General features: G+C 40.3%; 1 long non-coding RNA gene across 1 annotated transcript; it reads right to left on the minus strand.

Annotated features, from left to right (window-relative positions):
- Window positions 1-373: 373 nt before the first annotated feature.
- LOC108961400 (uncharacterized) lies at window positions 374-5516 on the minus strand. The gene is made up of 3 exons (XR_001989710.3): window positions 5432-5516; window positions 1787-1939; window positions 374-782 (listed from the first exon to the last, which is right to left on the minus strand). It is a non-coding gene; the product is annotated as an uncharacterized LOC108961400 (long non-coding RNA).
- Window positions 5517-13053: the final 7537 nt, after the last annotated feature.

Consider the following 13053-nt stretch of genomic DNA (forward strand, 5'->3'; position numbering starts at 1 on the left):
ATTTGTGTATATGTCTCTCTGTGTTTGTATATACATATATGCATATTTATATGCACATATGTATATTTGGACATCATTATTAAAAGTAAATATGCATATTGTCACAGATTATTGCTATGCTCATAAGAGATTCTCAGAGTAATTTGCTTTATTATACAATAAAACCATAGAAATTAATTGCCTTCTTTAGAATAAATAAGGAACACAGGACTCATTGTACATATACGTTTAATAGTTTGGACATCTCAGTGCCCACATAAAAACATGGAAACATATATTGCAATAGGCAGTATAATTATTTCAGTGAGGAACATCCATCCCACACTCATAGAAATAGGAGATTCAGCATCACGAGATTCTAGAATTATGTCATCAGCTGCACGAGTTTCACAGCTTATCTTTATGATTTTATCTTACAGAAGTAAAATCCAACAAATATGTATAACACTGCCAAATTTAACAGCACATTCATGTTAATACCAGCTGTAAAGATTTCAAAAAGGTGAACATCAACATTTCTATACATATGTGTGCACTTACATACACATGTATGCACACATATGCACATATAAATGCACACATACATGTCTGTGCTATGTATATAACCTGTCTTTAGATATGCCATTATTTTATAAGGTTAATTCCAAGTACGTTAAACTTGAAAGCAATGTTCTATACAGTTTACCCATTTAAAGAAGTCCCTGCTGGTGCACAGAAGATCGAGCTAGCTGAGTTCTTTAAGCATCATCAGATGAGGCTGCAGGTAGCCGAAACATTCCTTACTGGAAATTTAAAGAGAGCAGATTAAAATTATATTCCTCCAATCCAACAGAACACGAAGGTAAAGACAGTTAATTACAAGCAATGTCTCATCTAGCACAAAAGTGATATTGTAGTTTGTAGATCAGAACTTATTGCCTGAAGTGAACAGCCAGGCTTGTCACTATGTATATAATTACTTTCTACAATGTACTCTCCTAGCACTCAGATGTAGTTATGGATGATGTTTTCCATAATGTTAATCTGTTATGTTCATGACCAAGAGTTAGAAAATCTCAATAGCATCAAAGATTTTTTATCTGTGCTGCTCTGTCTTTTTACATTATGAGAAATAAATATTAAAAAAAAAAAACAAAATGTCATGTACTCTTTTTTTAACTCCTAGGTTAACAGTTTTAATAGTGTTTTGTGGGTCAACAAAGTGGCACCTGGGAAGTGGTTCAAGCAGGATACTCTACCCGTGTGCCTGTTTAGAATGCTTGCAGCTTTCCCCTGGACATGTCAGGAAGAGCTTTTAGTGACAAGGCACTAACGGTGCTCAGCTGTATACCAGATCTGTTGTTAGATCAGAGAAATGCACCAGGTCTTTAAAATCTCATAACTAAAAAAATACTGACAGGCAGTTGTGTGATGAGAAGAAATTAACAATAACAAGAAGGCTGAAAGGACTGCTACATTAGGAAAGATTAAATGAGCTAAATATCTATGAGTTGCCTTAATGCTAACTAAACACAATATCACACTAGTTAAAAGAGATCAAAGAAGGGAAAGAAGGAAATTTGTAAAGGGACATAAATAGAAGAAATATGATGACGATAAGAATGGAAGAAAACTCCTGACAACAGGATACTCTAAGCAACACAACCTCTCCCATGAGATACGGCATCACTTAGGAAATTTAATCTAGGCACAAAAAACCCACAAAAATATGCCATAAGAAACAACTTCATAGTGTCAGGAAGATGTACTGGATGACCCAAAAGATACATTGCTAATTGGTGTGCACCTGTTATCTGTGATTTTCCTTGCTTGTATGGCCAACTCATCACTACTTGTCTGTATTTGGTTTCTCTGGGTCCCATCCAACTCTTGCTGCAGTCAACAGAAGTTTCCGACAGGAGTAATAGGACTTCAATGTCTGTTCCAAGTCTTTGCTGTTCTAAAAAGAAGAGGGGAAAAAAGCCCACACAACTTTGCAAGAACTTAATGCATCTGGTGTATGAACCCATATGCAACTAAACCCTTAAAATTTTTTGGATATTTAAACCTGTGTTTATCCTTAGAGGTATCTGAGGAAATGTGCATTTGCTTTCACTTGTGGCAGCTAAAATTTTTGCTGGGGAGGAAACTTACAGTTCATCTAAAAATACCTTCTAATCAAAAACTGCTTTGGACATGGAAGAGTGAAGAAAATTCTCTACACCAAACTAAAAGTAAATTCTATATATTACACAGAAATGGCAGAGACCTTTCTATTGCTAAAGCAGTAATACAACCGATGAAAAAAACTAACCATGAATTCTAAACTCAAGACTATAGTTTTCAAATACTTTTACCCAATGTCTTAGTATATATAATCAAATTGTACTTAAAATCCACTTGCTTGCAGGTAGGGAATCACTAGTTTGTGGCAGTTCAGTGTTGTCCCCTTGAGAGACACAAATTTCTGTGTAAGTGGGGCTGAATGTTCGGGGGTCAGGGCCGTGTGTTGGTGCTGTCCATATATCTAGCAGCTGGTGTTATAAATCTTTAGAGCAACGCTTCTTGAAAATACTAAACAGACACTTTGGTAGCCAGTATTGAGCCTGTGGCTATACTGCTTCAGGCTGTGATCTTGTCAGGTTTTACAAGATAAGTAGGGTCAGGCAGGGTCACCACTTGGATTGGCAATTCTAAGGAAAGGCGGGAGCTGCCGGAAGTGTCTCAGGTGATAGAATAGCTGTAACCATTTTCCCTGAGCCTTTTCTAATATCCTGATGAAGGCATAATGCCAAGCTGTGACACAAGAGCAAGATCCTCACCCTCTGCAGCCCTAAAGAGCATCATTTGCAAAGGGGTCTTTCCCTGGTCTGGCATGGAAGTCTACGGTACAGTATGTGGGAGATGGCAAAATTCAGGTGCTGCCAGCACACTTGGTCCTGGATGAACAGCATGTAAATGTGGGGCTCCAGCATGATTCATAGGGAAGAGTGTACAGGTGAATGCCCTATCTGACATTTTTGGGGATGCTGGTAGCTCCAAATTAGGTTTTGTCCATGTCTATAAAGTAAAAGACAAGCCTATTGAGTGAAGATTCTGTACACTAACTTTCAGCTTCACACACTTCTGCAGAAAGTATAGAAGGGCTGATAATGAAATCCTTGCCCAATGGTCTACATTGCCAAGAATTTTAAATTGTAAGTTAACCAATTTCTCCTCTAAAGTTCAAACAATAAATAAAATTCTATGTGAAAAATGGAGCCTTTTATTCCTTTGTTAAAATCTGATCAGAGTAAACTACAGATGTTAAAAGGCATTGTAGTTCAAAGAATTAAAAGAATCTTACAGGGTTTGTACAAAAAAAAGAGTTTTAGAGAATAATATGGAAAATATTATAATGCTATTATATAAATCAGTGGCTTTGAATACTGTCTTCAAATTTGGTCACCTCATCCCTGAAAAAAGAAAGTAGAAATAGAACAAGTCCAGAGAATGGTAATAAAAATGATAAAAGTCAAAAGGATGGGAAATTTCTTGAGAAAAGAGAAAGAACATAAGCACCACCTTGTCTCTCAGGAAAGATATATTCTCATATATTCTCATCTACATTCATAGATATGGTACTTAGGGACATGGCTTAGTGGTGGCCTTGGCAGTGGTAGGTTAATGTTTGGACTTGATCTTAGAGGTCTATGATTCAAATCATACTGAACTGAACAAAGCCTCTCCATAAACTTAGAACACATGCTGTTGTCTCAGACAATCTAGAAAATGTCCTTGGACCCCAGCAGTTCTGGAAGGCTCTAGGACCTTTCATGAACCAGATATTGCAGTATTTTCCTCAGTGTACCCTCTTGTCTTAAAGAACTTTCAGCCACTGGAGGCCAATCTGACTCATGGACAGTAGACAGGACACAGAGCTACATATTAGAAACACTTATAACCTAGCCTTGAACATTTCCAAGGGTGAGGTGTCCCACATCTCTGGACAACATGTTCCAGTGCCTTACTTAGAAACTCTTATGGTAAAGAGTTTCATCCTAATATCTAATCTAAATCTATTCTTCTTCCTCTTAAGGCCAGTTCCCCTTGTCCTGTCACTTCATGCGCTTGTGAAAAGTCCTTTCCCATGAACTTGACTGTGCTCCTAACTCATTTTTTAGGTCTAACTTTTAGAAACTTTACTTTTCCCTACCTTTCCCTTCTGGAAGGCATAGGTAGTTGAGAGGTAACAATCCATTGACTTGACAGGGAACTTTTACAGTTTAATCACTCATCTTCCTTGAAAATGTGCCATGTGTCTATTAAAACAGTCTCAGTCCTGAAGGACTTGCACAGCCTCCCTCACTTTGTGTGATGGGATCCCCAGGCTTTGTCAGAGTTCTACTTAAGCATGACTATAATATAAATAACATTTTGTCTTCAGGATCCTTGAACTTAATTAGCAGCAGAGGAAAAAGTCTTTCCTATCCTGCAAGGTGATACAAAAAGGTATTGAATTTTAAATGGATGAAAGGAATTGCTTTTCCAAACAATGTGCAGCTAATTAATGGAACTTGCTATCACATGGTTAGAACTGAGAGAAACAGCATCATATTTGTAAATGACAAGTCAATTTTAGGCATAAAAGCAAATCTTCACACAAAGCTCAGCTTCGGTTAAATTCAGTTGAAAGCATTATGCAGAAGATCAGATTAGATAATAATAATGGTGCTTGTAGCCTTAAAAAATCTGTGAGTTTTACTAGCTGCTACTACACAATGATGTCCAGTCATCCCAGTGGTTCATGGCATGTGCCAATCAATAGGCAGTGTCAGGATAGCACCTTCATGCATGGTAAACCATCACACTGGGCCTTCAGAGGATCAGGAAAGCCCAGGAAGCTTTTCAAACTGGTGACTGTCTCATTTCTTTCTAGAGTGGGACAAGTCCTTTCTCCTCCAGCCCTGTATGGGCACCCTGGAGGTATCAGTCATACTCATGCTAGCATGGTGTGTCTTCAGCTCTGTCTGCAGGTCTGCAGGAATAAGATGATCAAGTCCAGCAAGGTCTTGGGCAAAAAAGGTTTGGAGGAAGGTGAGGAAAACAAAAGGTCAATGGCTTCAATTAACTGTGTCTCTTGGCTGGTGTGACAGCGCACACTGGAGTGCCAGTGCCCTAGTACTCAGACCAGCATCCCTTCCATGCACATCCAAACCCAGAACCACCCAGAACCTGTGGAAGCAGAAGGTCCATCCTCAGGTGCTCATGGTTGAGTTGTAAAACTGAACCTTGGAAGTAGGACAACATTCCCCATGGACAAGTGGGAATAATAGATTATTGCCGTATCTCATGTTACCTTACTGTGGTGGGGCATGATAGATACCCAATTCATCTCTGAACTGTTAAGAATATGTTCATGCTGACAAGGTACCAAGAGAATAGAGGCACTTTTTGACATGATTGCACTTACCTACAACTTCAGTCATCTTATGGGCCCCCAAGAAATCAAGGAGGATATCTTCTATTAAATAGCTGTGCTGGGGTCATTTCAATTTAAGGAAGTTGTTTCAGCCTCGTAGGTTGGAAAACTTATCTCCTGAGGGGAAAAGAAAACAAAAAAAAAAATTAAAAGGGGCAAATCAACTCCTTACACTGGTGGTTTTATACCATCAAGTTGTACTTTTATATAAAGTCAAAGAATACACATAAAGTAAGCACAAAATGCTCATGCAGTTGTTCTTCCAGGATGTTTGTAATGGCAAGCTAGATTGTAAATTATTTCTTTGGAGGCCAGAAAGCACAGTGGAAATAATGTATATTATTCATAAAAATGATTGTCCTGTTCACTTGTATACCTCTGCAATTTATTCTGTAACAGCTTTTTACTTCAAAGAAATCACTAGCTAATGACATCTCAAACTTAAAAAAATCCACTTATTCACAACCCTGCCCCTGAGGGAATTCCTGCATGTTATCAGAAATTTTTCCAAAGATCATTAACAGATATTACAAACCAATTGAAACTGAGTATTTTCTTTGCAAATTACTTTTAACTTTGGAGCTATTGAAAAAAGACATTGAGTGATTTAATTTACTTAATCTGTCTACAGATTGCAGCTATGTGCATATCCTGTGATTGCATTTCCAACAAAAAGCATATATAACTATCCCTAATAGGGATATTTTTCTAAATTATCATACAAGATCAGTAAGATCTCTGCAGATATTAATGTTTACTTTTTCATTTAGAAAATTGCACTCAAAAAAGAAATGGGCATCTTTATTCTGTTGTTATTTTAGAAGTAATAGCACACCATAATACTTATTTTACCTGCTATTTTAATTAAAACTCCAATAATCATCATATCCTTCGAGGATATGTTCTACTGATTTTTCTGAAAAATCACTGTATTTTCATTAGGCTGTGAAGACAGTGTTTTAGAAACACCTTACACAGCAATGAGCATACCAAAAGAGATCCTCTATCTTGCATCAATCCAAAACACCAAGCTAATTCAGCAGTGGAGGGCTGGAGATTGTATCTGATTCTGTACCTCACTGCCTTAAACTCCTCCCAGAGAACCTTACATGTGTCAACACCATTTCTGCAGGAAGTATGAAAAATCTCTTCCCCCATGAATATTTAGCATGCAGCTTCCTACCTAAGGTTCCTGCTCTCTCTGCAGATAAGAGATAAGGGCTTGAAGCCCCTGAAGCTTGGGTGGAGTTTGAAGTTAATGCCTTTGAATGACAAAGAACACAGCTGCTGTACATTGTGTACTGCTCAGTCCTGATCATGTGTTACATGTGCTTTACCAAGACACTCTTGGAAGACATATGGGTGAAGCAGTGGATGGTTTGAGGAGATGAATCAGGATTAACAGCTGGGAAGTTCAACTTAGCTGAGCTGGTGACTGACCAAGAGACATGAGCAGAAAAAAGCTTTTAGACGTCTTAAGAACTTTCTTATCAAAAACGCAGGTGATAAAAAATGCAAGGGATGTGTAGATTGGGAACTCGGACTTGGACATCTCTATCCCACATGAGTCTCAGTCATCTTCTTTCATGGCCTTGGGCCCAAAGATAACTATTTAGAGAAGGACCCAGATTTTCAAAGCAAATAGATGCATAAACATCTTTTCATATCTTACTTTGAGTGGTGGGAGAAATGGCAGGAAGGGTAACAGAGAATTTGCAGGGGGTAGTGCCTTCCTTGGATAGTCTGCATCTTCCTATCTGCTGGATCAGAGGTCTGCAACCAGTCTAAACATTTCTCCATTCCCAGTACTCTCTTGCTATTTTCCTTTCTTGGGTTGCAACAGAAAGATCTCGCAACCAAAAGAATTTCTTTTTTTCACAGTGTATCAAAATACAGGGGGTCAGTTAAGCTAATTTTCAAACTCTGTCAAGAGCTGAGAAAATTACTCCCTGAGCTACCTGATGTCCAGTTTTGTCCTGTAAATATTAAAAAACCTTATAAATCTTTACAAAGATCCCATGCCATTAGCCTGGTAACTTATTCCTGCCACCATCTTGTGGAGGTAGGTAGGCATGAGAAAGAGGAATTGGCTGCTACTGAGCGATATCAGGGCAGGTTACTGGCCTGGTTTTAACCCACACAGCACTCAGATAAGTGCAAAGGGAGGATAGCATGCCCTTTTTCCCTGATGAAATTGCAGCCTCTTACTCCTGCTCTTCATTCACCCCCATGACCTGCTCAAGACACTTTTCTAGTCATGGTCCAGACCTCTAGTTTACAGCCATAATAGCACTGAGACTGTCAGCAGCCGTCTCTGTGAAATTCAACTGCTTTTCAGGATCCCCTTCTTTTAAATGTGTCTCCCTCACCCTTCTACCACACACTTGCAACTGGCATTACAGCATCAGGTCAGATGGCACACATGGAAAGCCAGACCCTCAACACATTTGCTCGAGGCTTTTGCTTCTCTAGCAGTGCAATGTCTTGTGCATATCCAGCTTCAGGGACAAGTCAGTTCAGTGCTGCATCCTCCCTGTCTTCCTCCTCTCAGGAGTCTTGTTTTGTTTGTGCTTTACTACAACCACATGCCTGGTGCTCTGGTCTCTGTCTGCAGCTCCTTCCACTTGGAGACTGGTGACAGAAGCCACCAGTGTGCCTCCCTCAGGGGTGACCCGACCTTTCCACCTGCCAGCATCGGGCACTGTGCCATCAGCTGCCAGACTGGCACAGCTCCACCGGCTGCAGCAGCTGAGCGCTTCTGTTGTCACTCAACCCAGGACATCTCCACGGGGTCTGATAACACATCTGCTAATTAATGCCAGTTGTGATCATTGGTCAGATCCTCAACTGGGTTAAATTGAAACGGGTCCATTTAAGCCTGTGACAATTAGCAGCAGCTTAGAGCTGACCCGATGGCTTTCTCTATGACGTGAATATATGTCTTGCTCAAGGTGAGTAAAACTCACCAACAAATTGCATTAAAACTAGCAAAGGATCAGAAAATGAAATGAGTGTTGGTAACTCCAAGCCAAGGCCAAACTGCAATGGTGGCAAAGAAGTGATAGCCCCAGCTATGTTAACAACATTCTGAGCCATCCAAGCTCCTTATAATAAAAATAATTGATAATAAGAGATTTGCTTCTGGACACATTCACCTTTCTGTAAAGAAAGCCTAATGAGTCTGTCTTTTAAAAAAGAGACTATCAGAAAATTTAAAAGTGATTCTATTGATTTGTAAGCAGTGTTTTACATTTTAACAATAGAGCAGATCCAATCTATTCTTGAATTCAGTTTTTAAGACTTGTAAAGCAAGAATTTTCTTTGTATTTTGTTTCTGCCCTTTGTAAAAATTTTATTTCAGTCAATACTTCCACCCTGTTAGGTTGTATTACCAGTCCTCTCAACCATAACAAGCAGAGTTGTAGAAGGTATTAAATCTTATACAGAGGTAAGTAAGGTACTCCTGGAAATAAAGCAAAAGTTTGATAGGTTGTGTCAAAAGGAACTGCGGTTATTATTATAATTTATTATTTGTTAAGCACTGACAACGTGCTCAGTTCTGCTGATTAAGTTTTTCTGAGCAAGTTCTACTGATTATCTTCTGAGGACAACACACTGTACTACAAAGAAGATATGTGACAGCTATCAAGACTTTTGCTTTCAAGACTCACTTAGCAAAACAATTACATGCCAGTTATGCAGGTTTTATGGAAAAAAGGAGAAAAAATGCATAAACTGAGTAAATATCATGACTTTTGTGTTAACTAATTTTCCTACTCCAGATCTCTCACTTCAGTACTGTCTGACAATCTCAAGGTTACAGTGAGATTTGAGGAAGATCTAAAGCCTCATCCCTGCTTATATTCAGTTATAAGCATCATGTTATATTAGAGGCATGCACTCAGGATGTATTGTTAGAATCTGTCTTTGGATCTGGGACTCACTCCCCAGCAAGGGCAGAGATGGCTGAATGGGGCCAGCCTGAGACAGACAAAAATCAGAACTCCAGACTCACACATGCATTTCCTTCATGCCCCAAAGCAGATCAGACTGAGCTAGCCTATGCTTTACCCGTAGGTGGTGATCTGACCTTACAAAGACATTTGGGGTGCAGGTGCCTCAAGGGAGCCTTGCTAGGCTCTCAGGGCTGTTTCTCTGACAAACCTATTGTTATGTTTCTCCAGCCTGAGCTATAGGTACATTTTTACAGGGCATCTAGGAGTCAGGGATGTTTGGTTTCTGCTGATCTAGAGGTACTGCAGACATTCTATTCCTGTTAACTCTGTGCCTGGTTTATATCTACTTTAGCATGTAAAGAAATCACAGTTTCTTCCTTCACCTTTACCCTCAGATCATTTATGTATAGTTTACCTCCAGGGTGGAAGATTCCCCAAAACAGGCATTTGATGGCAAAATAATGTCTATGCATCTGTGTATGCACAGCAAGGGACATGGCTGAGGACTGCTCTAAGAATCTCTGGCCAAATTTGCGTGTCAGGAGGGTGCCAAACAGACATTGTCCCTTGCCCCAGCCAGGCAACACCTAAGCTTTCAAACCACAGCACTGCCAGGGTTCCAGCTGTGCAGATGTTCTTAGAAGAAAAACTCCCTTTTGTCTGCTTCTATCCTTTAGCCTGCACACTTCCCTAAATCCTGCCAGCATGCTTTTTTTTTTTTTTTTTTGGTAACTGACAGAGAGAAGTGAGTTCTTATATAAATCTTTTGTGTGAAGATCAAACTGCGCACATGTAGAACTATTTTATTTTTAGGGAAAAATCTGCCCTAAAATAATCATTCCATGTTATCCTCACAGAGCGTCTGCACTGCCTTTTAAAAGGTGTCCAAGGCCACCCTCAAGACCAGACTCAATGCTGTCAGCTGCAGCTGAACTCTCCATGTGTGCAGGAGGGCAGAGCGCGGGCAGCCCGGGGCAGGACTGGGGTCAGGGGCAATGCAGCTGGAAGGGGCCGTAATCCGAGTTGCTCCTTGCAGACAAAGTCAGCCTTTGTACTGATAGAAACTTGTGGGGCAACTCAGGAGCCGAGCTGGGTCATGTGAAAAAGGTGTTCCTTTACCTAGCCAGCTTGGACTCCTCAAGCATCCAGCTGGCAGGCCCTGAGGTTCCAGTCAAGTCTTGTAAGTTAACATTAGTTTACTAATAGACAGAGGAGCAAAGGATTTGGCCTTTCATAGCCTTTCATTCACAAACTCAGAAACCTTTGTAATGGAGAGGAAAATCAGCAAAAATGATCACCTGATAACAGTACTGTTGGGAAATTCTTTCTAAAAAAAAGAAAATACTAAAGAAGACAGACCCAAATGGCAGTACACCAGCAGTTTTAGGGTCAATTTCAGTGCTGCTTTGTGTTTCACTATTTACAATTTAATTGCCAGCTAGAGAAATGATCAGGTATTAGGTATAGTGAAGCCCCCATGTGTGACACCAAGCAGTAGCACAACTCACTGTAGCAGCTTATCTTTGGGAGGCCTCCCTCTCTCCCTTTTTACTATTTCTCTTCATCTTGCTTCCTTCTTATCCTCCCAATTTCCTTAATACAATATAGTCAGCATTTTACATTCAGCTCTAATTTTCCCAGAAGAGGCAGCCCTCAAAAAGCAGCACCAAGTTCTTTTACTCAGGACCATAAAAAGGGACTTGCACTCCAGTGCAGCCATCTACAAGACAGATGAACCAATTCCATTAATACAAAAACATTCTACCTGTGCCCATCCCCCAGCAAAGCTTTTGCCAAAACACAAAACCCTAATCCAGCCTTCATTAAAGTGGAGAAAAACCAACTTACTTTCTCCCCCCCACTCATTTTCCACCTCTGTGATTTTCTAAATTTCAGGCAGGCCTGTGACCAAGAGCTACAGGGCCAAAAGTGGCTGGGTGTGCTGTACTCCTGGCCCAGGTGGAAGCAGGAAATACTAAACATCTTGCATGGGAGCCTGTTCTCATCAGGTTTATAGCCCAGCTTTTTTCATCAAAAGCAGTTAGGATAGTACACAGTTCAGAAATGCATCCAAGCATATGGGAGTCTCTCTACACTAATCCTCCTTTTGAGTTTCATCCAGCACTAAATCAGAGCCACACCGGAGAGAGAAATAATGCAATAGCTTGTGGAAAATACATGGCTCCTCTCTGTTAGGGTATGGAAAATCAAACATGACTCACTTTTCTCCTTAAAAATTGTTGAAGGAATATTAGCAGCATAAAGCATGACAGAGATTGGAAAAGAAAGAAGTCAGATACCTTTTAAACTTGCCTTCCCTGGGACTGTACATCCCCAGACAGCCTTTGCTGGGACAGCAACAACAATCTTGAAAGAGTAACAGGATAATAACCCAAGTGACAAAACTCACCTGAGAGGCTAAGAAAACACCTTTTTGCAGAATTAACCTGCACCAAGCTCACAGCATTTTAACTGCAGCCACCACTTTGAGAAGTCCCCAAGAACATTGCCTCTGGAATTCTGGGGAAGAAGGGCTGCACAGTCTTATTTTCCCAGATAGAATACAGATCTCTCTGTCAGGGGAAGAGAAAGGGCTTTGCTGAGCTCATCCAAGGACAAGAGGGCCCTATGGCTGCACAGGGACCCAAAGAGTGTGCTGTCAGTGCTGCCTTGGACGTGGGAGCAGAACAGGCAGAGTGCTGACACCCCACTCTCCACCACAGCCTCTGGCCTCACCTACTGAAAGGAAAAACAACAGAAAAAGCAGTAAGAGGAGATCTACACCATCTTCTCGTGATGCTGTATCAGGGAAGCAAAGGCTGACCAGGGCTTGAGCCTTTCATTCCTTTTTCAGTATGTCAAAAGTAAAAAAAATTCAAAGTACAGCCCTGATCCACAGGCTCAAAACGCCACTCTCCGGACCTCAGACAGGTGACAGAAATAAAAGTTTTTAACAGAGCTTGCTTCAGGAGTGCTGATGTGTTAGGGAGCTGAAAAAGAGCTGTCAGTTGACAAAATGATGTGGGTAGTTAAGGATACAAGTTAGGAGAGGGATTGGCTATGTAATTAGCAACAGGAAAAATAAATGGAGCTCCAAGCACACAAGCAGGTACACGTGCAGAGCCAACTTGGAAATTGTAAGCAGCCTATTGTTTCCATACATAAGGGCTTGCAAACAGCCTTTTGTTTCCATATATAAACATATTTTAACTTGACTTTTCTTGATCACATTTATTGCCTTTTCCTGAATAAAACTGAGATACATCTTTTTCTATTTTTTCTAATTGTTTAAAAGAAAGAAATCAGTGTTTGAGTCCTAGCTCTAGAAAAATATTGACCAGAATCTTGTATGGCATAACTCGGCCTCGCTATCATAGAATCATAGTTATCACAGAATTACAGTATCACAGAATTGTTTGGGTTGGAAGGGACTTCAAAGACCATCTAGTCCAGCCCTTCTGCCTTGCACAGGGACACCTTCCACTAGACCAGATTCCTCAAAGTCTCATCTAACGTGGCCTTAAACAATTCCAGGGATAGGGTATGCACATCTTCTCTGGACAACTTGTTCCAGTGCCTCACCAGCTTCTCAGTGAAGGATTTCTTCCTAATATCTAATCTAAACATACCCTCTTTCAGTTCAAAACTAAATTGCCA

The sequence above is a fragment of the Serinus canaria genome, chromosome 1 (genome assembly GCF_022539315.1).
Source record: "Serinus canaria isolate serCan28SL12 chromosome 1, serCan2020, whole genome shotgun sequence".
NCBI classification, from domain to species: Eukaryota; Metazoa; Chordata; class Aves; order Passeriformes; family Fringillidae; genus Serinus; species Serinus canaria.